This window comes from Lissotriton vulgaris, chromosome 1_1 (assembly GCF_964263255.1).
Source record: "Lissotriton vulgaris chromosome 1_1, aLisVul1.2, whole genome shotgun sequence".
Classification (NCBI taxonomy): domain Eukaryota; kingdom Metazoa; phylum Chordata; class Amphibia; order Caudata; family Salamandridae; genus Lissotriton; species Lissotriton vulgaris.
Window position 1 is genome coordinate 961,098,647 of NC_141685.1, and position 16,581 is coordinate 961,115,227.

A 16,581-nucleotide genomic window follows, 5' to 3' on the forward strand; every position below is an offset into this window, starting at 1 on the left:
TGGACCATATGGCTACGCAATTTGAGAGACAGAATGAACGGATGGGAGAGGTTGAACAGAGAGTGTCTGCCACTGAGGATGGTCTGGCTACCGTATCCACCAAGGTGTTCAACATGGGGCGTGTTTTGGAGGTCATCCAGGCTAAGAATGAGGAGTTGGAAGCGCGGTCCTGGCGCAACAACATCCGCGTCACGGGGCTGCCAGAGTCTACCAATGTGGGTCGGATGGAAGATTTCATGGAACGCTTGTTGCTGGACATTTTTGGAGCGGATCAGTTATCCCGAGTGTTCATCGTGGAGCGGGCACATCGCTCATTGGCGAAACGTCCAGTGCCTGGAGCAGCGCCCCGTCCCATCATTGCCCGTATACTCAATTATAAAGACAGGGATGTAATTCTGCGCCTGGCCCGGGAGAAGGGCACCATAGACTATCAGGGCAACAAACTTGAATTCTATCCTGATTTCACAGTGGCGGTGCAAACAGCGAGGAAATAATTCCATGTGGTTAAGCAACTGCTCAGGGCAGAGGACATTCGATATGCCATGCTCTATCCGGCCCGCCTCCGAATTGGACCACCGGCAGATAATAAAATCTTTACATCTCCCAAGGCAGCCATGGATTACGCGAAGAAGCAGAAAAAAAGGAAACGAGACTCCAATGCAGCGCAGGACAGGGAGGAGGAGATGCTCGATGAGGCGGCATAGGTCTACATTCTGCTTCATTGAGTTCGTCGATCCTGGTCATATTTGTTGGGACACTGCTGCACGATAATGCTCCACTCTTATAGCAGATTAGTTAGTGCTTTTTCATTACTGCTGAGGGTTGATAGGTCTATGCGTCTTAGCATTTTCAATGTTACTGTCAATGGCCTGGCTAAGGATCTGTGACTAATGTGCTGTTCCTTGCCTACATGTTGGGGTTCGGAGCACTGACCCATTTCACGGTTGCTGTTGGGTGGTGGGTCGGGACACTTATGCTGATACGATGGTGACGCTGCTGCCCTGGAGGGGGATTCATGCTGCAATGCTGTTTGATATATTGTCTATTGAGGTTTGGCACCTAGACTTCTGTGCTGTCTTAAATGGAAGGGTTGCACCTGCCTTACGGATGAGGTTTAGGGGATGGCTATTTTCTGGGAAGGTTTATGTTGCCCTGTTGATTTGCCTGTTCCTAGTTGTATGCTAGCACATGCTGATAGCTGTACTGCTGCCTCCTCCACTGGGTGCTGCTGGAATGTTCTGGAATATGACGCAGCGCGGGGGGAACAGGGATGGCTGATTAGATGGATTGCTCAATCCCCTCCTGATTAGCTTGCTAGTGGGAGTTGGGCACCTCTACGCCCCCACGTATGGGAGCTCCCCACATTTTGTTTGGTGCAAAGTTTGGGGTTTGGGCACTGAGGGGTTGGGGATGTCTTTGGCAGGTTGGGGGTGCTGAAGTGGGCGGGGGCGGGGATCTGGTTGCCGGGGATTTCAGTTCTGGGGAGGGAGTTTGACTCATGGGGGTACATGCAAGGAGGATCTGTTTGGTGATGCTGGGGTCTGCCTCGGGTGGGACATGGGGATGAACGCAATTGTTAATGTTTACTGGCCGGAAAGTACATTTGAGACCAGGTGGATGAGTATACGTATTAACTATCATTCTTTCTAGGGGGGAACGCTGAATTGGATAACGTGGAATGTGCGGGGTCTTAACAGACCACAAAAGACTAGGCAGATGCTTGCGTATTTGAATATTTCAAAAAGCACAGTTGATGGACAGAATGTAGAACAATGTCATACATTCACCCCAGTACAAGGATCTGGGCCTAAATCCATCGTTTTTTTGCACTCCACACCACCCTGGGTTAGACACTGGCTATATGCAAATCAGCTCTGACCCTGTGCCTCATGGGAACAGTCCAGTCCGAACTACCAAGCCATGTCTTTCCCAGACCGGAATCAAGCATCCAAGGACCGGTTTCTGGCTATCAGCCTTCATCAACCTGGATAGCTTGACTCCAGTGGTGTGGAGAGCCTTGGACTCACGTCTGAGTATACCCAGCACACTCGGGTTGAAAATTGCAAAAAACACAGTTGATGGACAGAATGTAGAACAATGTCATACATTCACCCCAGTACAAGGATCTGGGCCTAAATCCATCGTTTTTTTGCACTCCACACCACCCTGGGTTAGACACTGGCTATATGCAAATCAGCTCTGACCCTGTGCCTCATGGGAACAGTCCAGTCCGAACTACCAAGCCATGTCTTTCCCAGACCGGAATCAAGCATCCAAGGACCGGTTTCTGGCTATCAGCCTTCATCAGCCTGGATAGCTTGACTCCAGTGGTGTGGAGAGCCTGGGACTCACGTCTGAGTATACCCAGCACACTCGGGGTGAAAATTGCAAAAAACACAGTTGATGGACAGAATGTAGAACAATGTCATACATTCACCCCAGTACAAGGATCTGGGCCTAAATCCATCGTTTTTTTGCACTCCACACCACCCTGGGTTAGACACTGGCTATATGCAAATCAGCTCTGACCCTGTGCCTCATGGGAACAGTCCAGTCCGAACTACCAAGCCATGTCTTTCCCAGAACGGAATCAAGCATCCAAGGACCGGTTTCTGGCTATCAGCCTTCATCAGCCTGGATAGCTTGACTCCAGTGGTGTAGAGAGCCTGGGACTCACGTCTGAGTATACCCAGCACACTCGGGGTGAAAATTCCAAAAAACACAGTTGATGGACAGAATGTAGAACAATGTCATACATTCACCCCAGTACAAGGATCTGGGCCTAAATCCATCGTTTTTTTGCACTCCACACCACCCTGGGTTAGACACTGGCTATATGCAAATCAGCTCTGACCCTGTGCCTCATGGGAACAGTACAGTCCGAACTACCAAGCCATGTCTTTCCCAGACCGGAATCAAGCATCCAAGGACCGGTTTCTGGCTATCAGCCTTCATCAGCCTGGATAGCTTGACTCCAGTGGTGTGGAGAGCCTGGGACTCACGTCTGAGTATACCCAGCACACTCGGGGTGAAAATTGCAAAAAACACAGTTGATGGACAGAATGTAGAACAAAGTCATACATTCACCCCAGTACAAGGATCTGGGCCTAAATCCATCGTTTTTTTGCACTCCACACCACCCTGGGTTAGACACTGGCTATATGCAAATCAGCTCTGACCCTGTGCCTCATGGGAACAGTCCAGTCCGAACTACCAAGCCATGTCTTTCACAGACCGAAATCAAGCATCCAAGGACCGGTTTCTGGCTATCAGCCTTCATCAGCCTGGATAGCTTGACTCCAGTGGTGTGGAGAGCCTGGGACTCACGTCTGAGTATACCCAGCACACTCGGGGTGAAAATTGCAAAAAACACAGTTGATGGACAGAATGTAGAACAATGTCATACATTCACCCCAGTACAAGGATCTGGGCCTAAATCCATCGTTTTTTTGCACTCCACACCACCCTGGGTTAGACACTGGCTACATGCAAATCAGCTCTGACCCTGTGACGCATCTCAGCAGGCAGGCAGCTGGCGCGGTCGCTTGCCGTTGGGCTGGTACCAGAGTGGCCACTTCATACTCCTCCTATGCCCGAGGTGTCATGATTCTCATTAAAAAAGATGTCCCCTTTGTTAGTTTGGATGAGGAGATTGATCAGGAAGGACGCTATATCCTTTTGCATGGAAAACTGTGTGGGACGCTAGTCACGATGGTTAATGTATATGGACCCAACATCGACGATCTGGATTTTTATGTCACGTTGTGGAATAAGGTCTGTCAGCTGCCTCCCTCTGCGATTATTTGCGGGGGGATCTGAATGTGACGCTGGATCAAGGGTTGGATAAAAAGGAAACGCGCCAGTCATCCATGAAGCGTGCATGTGGAGCTGTCAGGGATGGGATGGAGGTGCTGGGGCTGGTAGATATGTGGCGACTGGGACATCCTGGAGTGAGGGAAGGCACCTGCTATACTTCTGCTCATGACACCTGGTCAAGATTGGATTATTGGCTGGTGACGAAGGATGTGAGTGGATGGGTGGCTAGAACTGCGCATTTGGCTCGTACATTATCCGATCACGCCCCTGTGCTAATGGAAGTTCGGCTCCCGACGCGTGCCCATGTACCGTTTGCATGGCGGTTGCCTCCCGGTGTTTTGAAAGATCAGGTCCTGTGAGAGAGTTTGCGTGAAGCGATTGAAATGTTTTTTGATAAAAATGTTGGATCGGTGTCTAGTGTGGGCGTAATTTGGGAAGCGTTTAAGGTTACAATGCGGGGCACATGTATCGGTATGCAGGCCGTGGTACTTAAATCGCTCAGGGACTCTATGGAGCGGGTGGAGCGTGAGTTGTTATGTCTGGAGCGACAATGCGAGCAGCAGCCCTCTGATCGCCTACTAGCTGACGTGAGCTTGAAGGTCTCTGAGTACAATGAGCTAGCAGATCAGGAAATTCAATATCTATCCAAGCGAGCTAAAGCTCCGTACTATGGTGAGGGTGGCAGGCCTGGGCGGGGTCTGGCTGATAGGCTAAGGGACCCCTGGGCTAAACATTGTGCAGTGCAGGAGATCAGGGAGGGCGATAGGACTGTGACTGATGCGGAGGGTATCTTGGACTGTTTCACTCGGTACTATACTAACATGTATGCACATAAAGACACGGCAGACGAAGGGGAAATCGCCGACTATCTAGAGGATGTCGCGCTAGTCTGGCTCTCGAAGGGACAGCAGGACTTTCTGATGCATCATGTCACGGAGGGTGAATTGAGAGATGCGATTGCGGCTCTGCCCAGTGGCAGGGCTGCCGGTACGGATGGCCTGCCGCCTGAATTCTATAAGGAGTATGTGGATTTATTGCTGCCGCATCTAGCGATGGTACTGGACGTGGCCTTTGAATGTGGGCAACTACCTCCGACGCTGAATGAGGCTCTGCTGGTGGTCCTCCCGAAGCCAGGTAAACCTTTGGACTGCTGTAAGTCATACCGGCCGTTGTCATTAATGAACACAGATGTTAAGATCATTGCCAAGGTGTTAGCCACGCGATTGCAACTATTATTGCCGGACCAATCTGGATTTGTTCTGGCGCGCTCCACCGGTCGCGGTCCTACACCTACTCAAACCTGACTTAGCTGCGGTGGTGGTCCTATTGGACGCTGCCAAAGCATTCGACTCTGTGGCCTGGAGATACATGATGGCCATACTGCATCGCATGGGGGTGCCGTTCTTTTTCACGTCACTGATAGCTCTGTTGTACACTAATCCTATGGCCCGTGTGCGAGTGAACGGGCACGTTTGCAATACAGAGGGGCACAAGACAGGGGTGCCCGCTTTTGCCTTTATTGTTTGCCATCATTCTGGAACCACTAGCCTGTATTTTGCGTCAGCGGCACGCATCCTCGGCTCTTTGTTTCCGTCTCCGCTCCTTGGTGGTGTCCATGTACGCGGATGACATGGTGCTTTATATTCGAGAGCCAGACAGATATCTAGATGTGGTGCTCAGGGAATATGTGCGGTTTGAACGTTTCTCCGGCCTGTCGATAAATTGGGGGAAGTTCGTAGTGCTGCCTCTGACGGATGTTACGCGTCCATTTCCGTTAGAATTTCCTTTGGAATGGGCTGAGGAACCTGTCCGCTATCTGGGCGTATGGATACATAGAGATGCACAATAAATGATTCGGGCCAACTACGGTGTGGCCATTTCCAAATTAGAAGACCAAGTAGCGCGCTAGATTCGGTTGCCACTCTCGTTCGCGGACCGCGTGGCTTTGATCAAAATGGTGGTGCTCCCCAAATTTTTATATTATTTCGTCAACATTCCGCTCCGCTTGACATCGAGTTTTTTCACAACGTTGCAGTCCCTGCTCATTACCCTGGCTTGGGGAGGGAAGAAACCACGAGTGAAATGGGAAACCCTGACCAAACCATATGAGAGGGGCGGCTTTGCGGTGCCTGACATGAAGCTCTACTATCTATGTAGGCAGGCGCATTTTGCCTCGTACTGGATCTCGGCGCCGCCATATACACCGCACGTGGCAATCGAGGCGGCGGCAGCGCAACCATTGCCATTGAAAGCGATGATTGTAAACTCACACTCTGTATATGAAAGGGGTGAGGTGGACACGGTTCAGAGCACAGTGAGAGCGTGGCGGGAGTAGGGCAGGCGCACCGGTTCTTTGCCACTCTATGCGACGGCAATGCCACTGCTCCATCATGAGCATATCTCAGTCTCGAGTGAGATAGGGGCTCTCCACCTACTACAGGATGTTGGTATAACTACGATGGGGGATGTCTTCCCGGCAGGCCGCTTTCTGGATTTACCGTCAATATTGGACCGAACTCACAATGGCACCATGGCTACCTTCGTGTATGTCCGGTTGAGAGCCGCAGTGTGCGATCATTAACCGACCTTTCCGTTGGAACCGCCCGCGCTGGCTGCGCTACAGTTCACGTATACTGCTACTTCTAGAGTCAAAATGGTTTCGAAGTTGTACAAAATTTCACGAGATGAGGAGTGTGGTATGGATACGGCTGCGAAGCTAGGTGGGATACGTGTTTGCTGGAGCCGCTCCTGGAGGATGAATGGGTGGAGTGCTGTGCTATGACCGGGAAATTCGCTATTAATGGGAATTTTAGGCTCTTGCATTATAAATTCTTGCAATGGTATTATTCACCGGAACAACTCTTTAAATTTGGCCTGCGTGACTCATCTATGTGTGTGCGCTGCGGGGCTGCTGTGGCTGACTTTCTACATCTGGCTTGGACGTGCCCGCGTGTGTCTAGGTTCTGGATAGCAGTGACTGAGGCATTGTCTGCTATGACCTCGGTGTCCATTGAGGCGACACCACGTGTATGTTTGCTGGGAATGGTGTCTGGAGTTCCTTTGGGCGTGAGGCGGTTGGTGGCACTGGCGCTGCAGCTGGCCAAGCGCGGAGTGGCAACCTGCTGGGGGGGGGAGACGGGCACCGGACGTAAAGACTTGGTTGAAAGACATGGCATATTGTCGAGATCAATTGACATGCTATTATGAGGAACTTCCAGTGTGCTCCCGCCACCGCGACATCTGGGGTCCGTATACCACCTATATGCTGGTGCAATTGTCCGATGATGACTAGCTCTACCTGTATCTCTGTGTGAGAGTTGCTGTAAAGGAGGATGCTAGGTGGGAGATGGTGTGCTGCAGGCCACTTCAGTTCCCTTAACTGCTGCTCTGTACTGATGCCTCTGGACCTGCGCTGGTCACCTGGCCTGTGTCCTGCCGCTGATTGCGTAGCTTCTGCCTGTGGTTGACCCTTCCAAATTATTGCACTTCCTCGGTTCCCTCTGCTATCTGGCTTGTTATCACCCTGCTGTGCCTCTCTCCTATGGAGTTCGGTCTCCTCGCATTGTGTCTGTTATCCCATGCGCTGTTTGCACAATTGCTGTACTACTCCAGGGGGGGAGGGTTGGGGGGGGGGGTTATTGTTGTTTTCTACTGTTTCTTAAAGAAAAAGCAAAAATTAGACCTCAGATGGATTCCTAAATGCTACCCATATTCGGCTCCGAGCTGTATGCTGCTAGATACTGTTTGGTACGCCACCGGGCCTTTGGCTGTGTACTATGACCCATATGTGCTTCTGATTTCATCGTTTGCGGCCGGCCCGCTGGGTTGTAGGCCAGAAGCTGTGTAACTGTAATTCAGATAATAAAGGTCTTCCAAAAAAAAGAAAAAAAAAATAATTATTCCTTAATTGCGATTAGCAATTTGCTAATCGCAATTAAGGAATTTTAAGAAATCGCAAAAAAATAGAACATTTCTACATACATACCATTTTGCAATTCTCAAATAGCGATTCCTTAAAAATCACTATTTGAGAATCGCAAAAGTGTATCTTTTTTTTTTTGTCCTATTAGCCGCTTTATCGTTCCAAGAAATAACCAACCACCAAGAAGAGTCCTTGAAAGATAGGTATCTAGAAAATAGCTCCATTCTTCTGAGGAACAAACCAGATATCTTGGCGGGAGGTACCCTCTGGACGATCTTACTCTATCAAAGCCTAAGACAGGCTGTCGGCCCACTTTCTTTGTGGCATGGGGGAGCCTCCCGTTGGACCTGGAGTACTGGGCCTAATCATCGGACCAGGGAAAAAAACAAAAACCTGGGTTCTCTGATAGTTTTTATCTCCACTTAAGTAGCAAATTGCAAAAGCCCAAACTACGGGGAATACAAGACCTTGCCATGTCTACTTTAGATATTTCATAAAGTGATGTCAACCTCTCTGCATGAGTCGGCGGATTGGCGTTGACCCAGTTTTTACAAATTTGTCTTCTTGCTATCAAAATAGCATAAAACAGAAATGACCTCTCTAACCCCCCAATGTTATCACTTAGTCCAAAATAACTAAGGACCAAGAAAAAGGAATCGAGATTTTAAGGATTGATTCTAGAGAAGCCTTAACTTCCTGCCACAAGCTACTAATGTTGGGACATTCCCAGAACATGTGAACATCTGAGGCTGCTGGGAGGTGACATTTATTGCAGTACTTCCTTGGTTGGAACTTAGAGAGTCTTTGGGGAGAGAAGTATGCGCGATGCAAAGTAAATAGATGATTGCACCTCAGCCAGGCAGGTTTGATGACTTTATACAGGAGACTAAAAGATCTCATCCATAATTCCTCCGCCTGGACTTCTCCATTCCCTCCCCACAGTTCTGCCGGGAGGCTGAAGTCTCCATCCGCTTCCTCCATAATGTTCCAATACAAAAAAGCAACTTCCTTACCACCCCTTACTTTCTCTACTAAATTTTTCTCTAAGGAATTGTATCCCCCGAGTTTAACCTTTTTCTTTATCTGTTCTCGAAACCAGCTTGACAATTGTATATATATAAACCAGGATAAAGGTGAGCCGACCCTCTCAGAGAAAACATCCCATTCTACTAAAATCCCTCCTGCCACCGGCTCTCCCCATCTTGATATCCCTGCCTCCAATAGTACAGATGTAAAGCTATCGACAAGGTGCGGAGAGAGCCCCGGAAGATCCCAAATAGGAGCGAAATTAGAAAAGTATGCCAGCCCAACCCTAGCTTTAATTTGAGTCCATTCTTTTACAAGCAAATATAGGGTCTTTAGCCTCACTCTCTTGAAATATCTCTGGTGCCCGAATTTAAACAAAAATCCGTCAAGCGGGAGATTAGAGCCAGATAGCATTGCCTTAAACATGCAACCATTTGCATTGTCTTTGGGGGTCCTTAATAACATCCTAGAGTGGAACAGGTGTAAAGCCCAAGCATAATATTCCAGGTCTCGCTGTGCAAGGCCCCCCTTCTCCCTCCTTCTTCTTAACTTTTTCCATGCCAACCTGGTAGATCTAAAACCCCAGATGAAAGAGTTAATGTTCTGTTGACATTTAAAAAGTTGCTTAGAATCAAATGCCAACGGAATGGTGTTAAAGATAAATGTATATTTAGGAAGGATAGTCATTTTCACTAAACTTGTTCTCCCATAAATAGTAAGAGGGAGAAGGGACCATGCTTTCATCAGTGCCTTAGATTCGCGGGAAATCCGATCTAAATTAATCTGGGCCAAAATACCCATGTCGTTTGTAATTCTGACTCCCAGATAGCGGATTGAAGGTGTTACCGGGAGATGAAGGTTTGCGATATTCCAAGCCATGAGATCGGTTTTCCCAGCATTGACTTCATAGCCAGAGAACTTCCCAAATTCCTCGGCCCTTTTTATAACCCTGGGAAAAGCCTGGTCGGGATCGGTTGTATATATGAGAATATCATCCGCATACAACCCGACCTTTTTCTCCCAGCCAAAAAAGGAAAAGGGCGGAATGTTACTATGATCCCTAAGGGTCTGAACAAAGGGTTCAACATAAAGATTGAACAGGAGGGGGGAAAGCGGACACCCCTGCCTTGTCCCCCTACGAATTTGAAAAGGTTCTGTGCGAGTGCCATTAATCAAGAGGCTAGCCCTCGGATCATTATATAGCAGGCTGATTACTCGACAAAATTTGGGACCAAATTGGAATTTCTTCATTACTGCATCTAGATAGGGCCAATCGACCCTATCGAATGCCTTCGTGGCGTCAAGTGTCATGATCGCAAGAGGCAGGGCAAAAGTTGAGGCGATATCTATTGCCCCGACCAAATCGTAGGTGAAATCGGCCAACTGGCGTCCCCGAATGAAGCCCTTTTGGTCCTGGTGGATGATCGTACCGATCTCGCTCCCCAAACGTGCTGCCAAAATTGCTGCAAAGATCTTATAATCATTATTTAGGAGCGATATCGGACGATAAGATCCACACTCAGCTGGATCGTTTGGAACTAGGGCAATATTCTCCTCACCCCATGAACTAGGCGGTGCCTCACCACTGATTAATATGTTGTTAAACAAGTCCGTCAAGACTGGGATGATAGTCGAGTCTAGCACCCGATACAGTTCGCCGGGTATGCCATCAGGCCCTGCGGCCTTCCCCTGCTTCAGCTGTTTGATAGCTCTTGTGACTTCTGCCTCTGTTATTTCTTTGTCTAGATGTTCACTCTATCGCTTATTTAATTTTGGAAGGATCACCTTCTACAATCACGTATCTCTCTCCTCAGCATTGACTCTGATTCCTTCCGTATATATATTCTGAAAGAAGGTCCGAAAGGCATACCCTATTTCCAAGTCTGAGTTCCTGTTGTTGGTTTCGCCCTCTACCCTCACTTCTTTAATATAGTTTCTGGCTTGGTCTGCTTTAATTTTCCAGGCAAGCAATTTGCCCGCAGCCTCACCATATTCGAAGTGGGAAACTTGCTAGCCTGCCACCTTTTATTCACTCTCTCCTGCAATATAGCATCTAATTTCTTTTTTAGCACAGACCTTCTTTCCGAATTCGCCGGGGATATGGGGTCGTCCGAATCTATGAGCGCCAGGTCTCTCTCTATATTTGATAACTCCTCTCTATATTTCCTTTTTCTATAGGAGGCGCGGTTGGTGATGCATCCCCTTAGATAGGCCTTCCAAGTCTCCCACACAGAGACCAGGGGGGCAGAATTTAAATTGCACTCCAGAAAGGCAGCGGACTCAGATATAAGAAATGTCCTCTTCTCTTCTTCCAGTAGAATGGTGCGATCGAAGGACCATGAGGTATGAGTGACATTCTGGCCTAATATTAATGAAAAGAGAATAGCCGAGTGGTCAGATAAACGAGGGGGAAGGTAGACCAAGCTTTTTATGGAATCTTTGAGGGTGAAGCTGAATAGGGCATAATCAATGCGAGATTTATGCTTGTATTTGTAATTATGGAACGAAACCCCCAAGATATTTCCTGCTCTCTCCCGCCAAAAATTCACCAGCCCCAAATTCAACATACAAGTCAAGAGAGTAGCCCTCGCTTTGCTGTGTGGTACTGCTCTAGAGCTGGTGGATTTATCCAATTTCGGGTCTAGGACCAGATTGAAGTCTCCCATCCATATTACGGGATTCTGAGTCGTGATCAAGTGGTTCTGTATTGTATCAAGGTGGGAAGGGTCATCCCGGTTGGGGCCATAGTACCCAACCAGAGTGAACCCCCTCCCATCGAGCTGGACTTGCCTATCAACCATCTACCACTCGGATCCACCCTGTAATCCGCAATCTGAGCTTTGGCTTCCTTTTTAAAAATAATAACTATCCCGCGAATGTTAGCATTGTGGTACGTGCTGAGAAATTTGTCCACCCATTTCAATTTCTTCATTATATCAATGACCTCTTGCCTTAGTAAGTGTGTCTCCTGGATTATTATGACCTGCGCGGGGGAGTCCCTAATATATTGCATAATTTTATGTCTCCTTCCCTTCACGCGCAGGCCATTGACATTCCAGGATAAAAACGTAATCTCCCTCATTTATCTTTACCGGCCATCCTCCCATCTCCCGGCCTGCCTACCCCTGGGGACCCTGTACTTCTCCCTACAGTTTCCTGTCTAACCTGGGTTATATTATCAAACTGGTGGCTAGAATGGTGCTTGGAAACTGCATAACATTAAAAAACCAAAAGCTGCTTATAAGGACTTTTTAATGCTTTCACCCTCCCCCCCTTGCCCCCCCCCTCCCCCTGGAAACCCCCCCAACTTACTCTGGCTAGATGTCTTGCCAGTTTGCCATCTCCGACATACCCTCAACCCTGCCCCTATCCATTTTCGAAGGACGATATTGGCCACCTAGTGAATAGGAATCAAATTTATATAGGTGGTGTGCAGAAGAAGCCAAAAAGTATGGAGAGGAGGAAAAGAGTGGAAAAGGCCATAAATCCAGTTATGCAGAATGTTTGTACCTATAGAATACTTTTAATATTTGATATCCTCTTTAGTTACGAAGTAGGTTCATACTATTCCTTTATTTTATATTATATTCTCTTCTCTTTCTTACTGCTACTATTCCACACTTTTACTCTTTGATTCCTCTCCTTCCCCCTATTTATTTATTTATTTATTTATTTTTCTATTGGTGCTTCCCCTTTTTTTTTCTTTTTTTTTTGATGATAACCCCTTTCCCCTTTTTTTTGGTACTCTTTACTGAGCTCATTTGAGCATCTTATTCCATGTATCCAGTACAATCCTGTACTTGTACCCCTTAGACCTACTGTCTGTTGTATAGACTATTATATGGACTAGTATATAAGCCTAAGGAGACGGCCAATGGGGAGGTGGAAAAGTGACCGAGCGTCGGTGTGGAGTCAAAAATCACCCCATGGGAGAGAAGAGATGCTAGGGACCCTTTTGTGCAAACTCGCTGGTAGAAACTAGCAGTTCATCTGCTTCTAGAGGGGTCTTGTTGTTATACATTTTATTGTTAAACATTATTTTCAGAAAAGCGGGGAACCTCATCTGCACTGTGGCCCCCAAGGCCCTGAACTTCTCCATTCTCTGCCTGAGCTCCCACTGCCTTTCTAATGTGGTTTTTGACAGATCTGATCTAACTTCAAAGGAGAAGTCTGGGGCCTTCAATGTCTTAGCTTTGAGTGCAAGATTCAGAATCTTCTCCTTTGTTGCGTAGGTTAGGAAGTTCACAAGGATTTTCCTGGGCTTTGTCCTCCCTGGATTCAAACGGAAAGGGTCCCGTTGTATCCTTTGTGTATCCAGTTCTAACTCTGCTGCTGACTCATCTAAATTGAGGGCATCTCTGAGAAGGGAAACAACATATTGTTTGATTTCACTCCCCTCCTTCCCTTCTGGGATCTTTAAAAGCCTGAGGTTGTTCCTCCTAGAATAATTTTCCAAGGACTCAACCCTGACTTTTACTGCTTTCCCTTCTAACCGTAATGTCTGGATTTTGACTTCTGCATGCTCTAATTTAGCCTTGAGCTCTCCTACTGTGCCTTCCAGGCTCCCCGTCCTCTCAAAGAGGCCATCCACTTTCGTCTCTAGAGTTTCGCACATTGCCCGGATCTCAGATTTATTTTGTCTTGACTCCGCAAAGCCACTTTTCGATTCCGCAAAGCCACTTTTAATTTCACTCCTCATAGCAATTAGCATATCCTGGAGGGAACCCTCACTGCTACCCCAGAGAGAAACTCCGGCGCGCTGGTGTCGTTTGCGGAATCAGGCCCCACCAAAACAACCGAAGAAGAGTCCATTAGCGCCACTGTGATTGTTGTTTGTTCAAGTGCTCCTGCAGTCATCATGTCTGTCTGCCCCAATAATTCTCCTGCCGCCCGGATATCACTGCTGCGAAGGGCGTTGGGGGCGGTGATAGGGGTGCTTATACTCTTATTATGTACATTTTGTCCGACCACTGGACCCTGCAATTCTTGAGCTATATTCAGGACTTGAGGCAGAACCTTAAAATAAGACTTTAGAGAGAGGGTTATTTGGGCAGCCTTTTTAACTGTATTTCTGGGTTTGACTTTTTTTAAAGACTGCTTTGGCAGCAGCTCATTTGTGATGGTGCTATGCCTGGACCCTTCAACTCTTATGTTAACAGCCTGAGATACAGGTTTTATTGCTTCCCCTGCCTCACCCGAGGTATCGCCCCCTGGTACCAACACTGAATCTAGCCCAGGTTCAGTCTCGGGCTCTCCCCCTGGCTCGTGCTCAGATTCAGAGTCTCTAATGGAGTCTTTATCTGTCAACAGGATTTTCACCTGCTTCCTTTTCTTGCCCCTTCGCTTCCCCAGAGTTCCGCTGGAGACCTCTCTTTTCCCTCGGGGTTCCCCCTTCTTTGGAACCTTCCCACTCCTCTGAGCTAGCACAGTAGTATTAATTGAGTGTATCTTGCTCCTAATTTCTCTCAGCTTTGGGGCAAAATCAGGACAGGAACTGGATTTAACTGATGCGACCTGGGCAGAGCTTACAGCAGTATCGGGCTCTGTATCACTATCATTGTTAATGTCCAGCCCAGCCCCACGAGAACCTGGAACTACCAACCCCCGTGCAGCCCCCTTACCTCACCCCTTGAATGCTCCCCTGCCTCCGCCTCTGAGAAGACCGTGGACCACCGCCCTACGGCTCCTCTGCAGCTCCACGGCTGCCTCCAGCCAACGGAACGGCACGGGGCAGAACAAGTGCCAAACACATGGGCTGCTCCGGCAGTGGTGCGCCGCGGTCCGGGATCACAGGAACGCTGACTCAGCCGAGTCTTGACCAGGAAAGCCGGGGGGGGGGGGCCGGAGAGCACCACCACACGCAGATTTCGCCCGTGGCTGTTGCACCTCACCATCTCGGATTCGTGAGCTGACCAGGTATGATTCAAAACATTAAGGGCGCCTGGTCGGGAGTGTTGTCGGGACGTGCGCACCGTTCTTACTGGCGGCAAAAGTGTATCTTGATACTTCTGGCCCCAAGTGATTTGCCGATAATCACAGGACGTTGAGCTGAAGCCGAGACTCAAACCTGGTTCCCCAGCTCCAAAGTCGGTGCTCCAGATATGTCCTGCAGCGCAGGGCTCATTTATTGAAAACACCCTCCATAACTTGACTCAATGCCCCAGAATGGGACACAGTACTTGAGATGTGTCCTTCAAAAAGTAATCACAATTCTGTGTTCGCGTATTTCCAGTTCATTTGCGTGACAAAAAAAATAGCCTTGCGTCAACATGGATGCGACATATTTATAGAGTGGCTCACTGTGGCGCAAAGACTGAGAGATGCATGATACATCTTTTGCCAGAAAGGCAACGCATTGCTGAAGTCGTGTCGTAAGCACAACGCAACTCTAGCAATGGTCAGGAATGCCTATTCCGATCATGCTGCGTCACTCCTTACACCTGCTTCAAGCAGGCACAAGGTTTTGATGCAGTGGCGTCGTAAAAGTCACTCAGTGAAATGTTTTAAATTTCACTGAGTCACTTTTATGAGGCTTCCTTGCGACGGAACGCCCACGCTTGGAGCAGGTTTACAAGAACTGGCACATCTCTGCATATTTGCGGCGTAAAGTTTGTGCAAATTGCTTGTAAATCTGCCCTGTGATTTCCAGAACTAGGTGCAATAGTTAAAATGCATACTGAGTACAACATATATACCAGGGGGGGTACCGAAGCAAGCAAATAAACGAAATTTCTGCCTTGGTGAAAAGTCAATTTGAGACTAACCACAGATGACTAATCTGGGAGTCATTACAATCGGGTTTGTTTATTCTCAATCTTGCATCAATCGTGGGATTTTTAGGGAAAACCGAGGTAAATCTTGAAAGCTATTTTTTTCTCATTTGCTTATGCTCGAGATCCAACTAATCCCTTCCTTAATATATATTTCATTTCTTTATTCTCACTAGTTTCCCTTAATATTTACTTTTACGCTTCCCCCCTTTTTTAGGTTTTGCCTAGCCAATGCTTACGAAGTAAGCATTCGCTAGAAAAAACCTAATGAGTATAGTATAGGGGTTGGAATCCGCCCCGTCATTCATTGGTTAGCTCCATAAATGGAGGCTATCCATTGGAAGACTGGCCTGTCCGTCAATGCAGGACCAGATTCGGGGGCGTTCCCGAGAATTTTTGGCTTTTGGCTACGTAACGCTACGTCAGCCAAAAGCCGGGAACGCCCCTGAATCTGGTCCGGCATTGCCGGCACCTGATTTTCGAGTATTTTGTCCGCTGGCAGGTGCCCACCCTGCCAGGGACCTTGCCGCTGTTGTGGTACCCCGAGCGAGCGCCCACCTCGCTTAATATTTAGATTTAAGGCCGGTGCCCAACCCGGCATTGCTCCGTGTATTCACCGCCGCGGCCCCGAGTGAGAGGAGGAAGCAGCGCCCGCCTTCAAGCCCGGGCCGCGCTGGGATTGGCCCAGCCGGCCGAGCCCCCTTCCGCGTCATCGCAGGAGGAGGAGGAGAGAGCCGGAAGGAGGAAGCAGCCTGCATCGACCGTCCCGCCTGAGCTAGAGACGGGCCGCCGCGCTGCCCGCGGCGACCCAGAAGTGACTAGCCGGCCGGCCAATCCTTGCGCGGCCGGCCGGAAGTGCCCGGTCTGTCTGCCTATCTGTGTTTGCCGTCCTGCCTCCACGCCTGTCTCTCTGTCTATGTGTCAATGAGCCTGTCTGTCTGCCTGTGGCTGTCAGTCTGGCCACCCAGACATCTCTTGTCATGCCTCTCTGCCGGTCTGTCAGCGTATCTGTGTTTGTTTCTGTCTGTCTGCCTATCTGTATTTGCC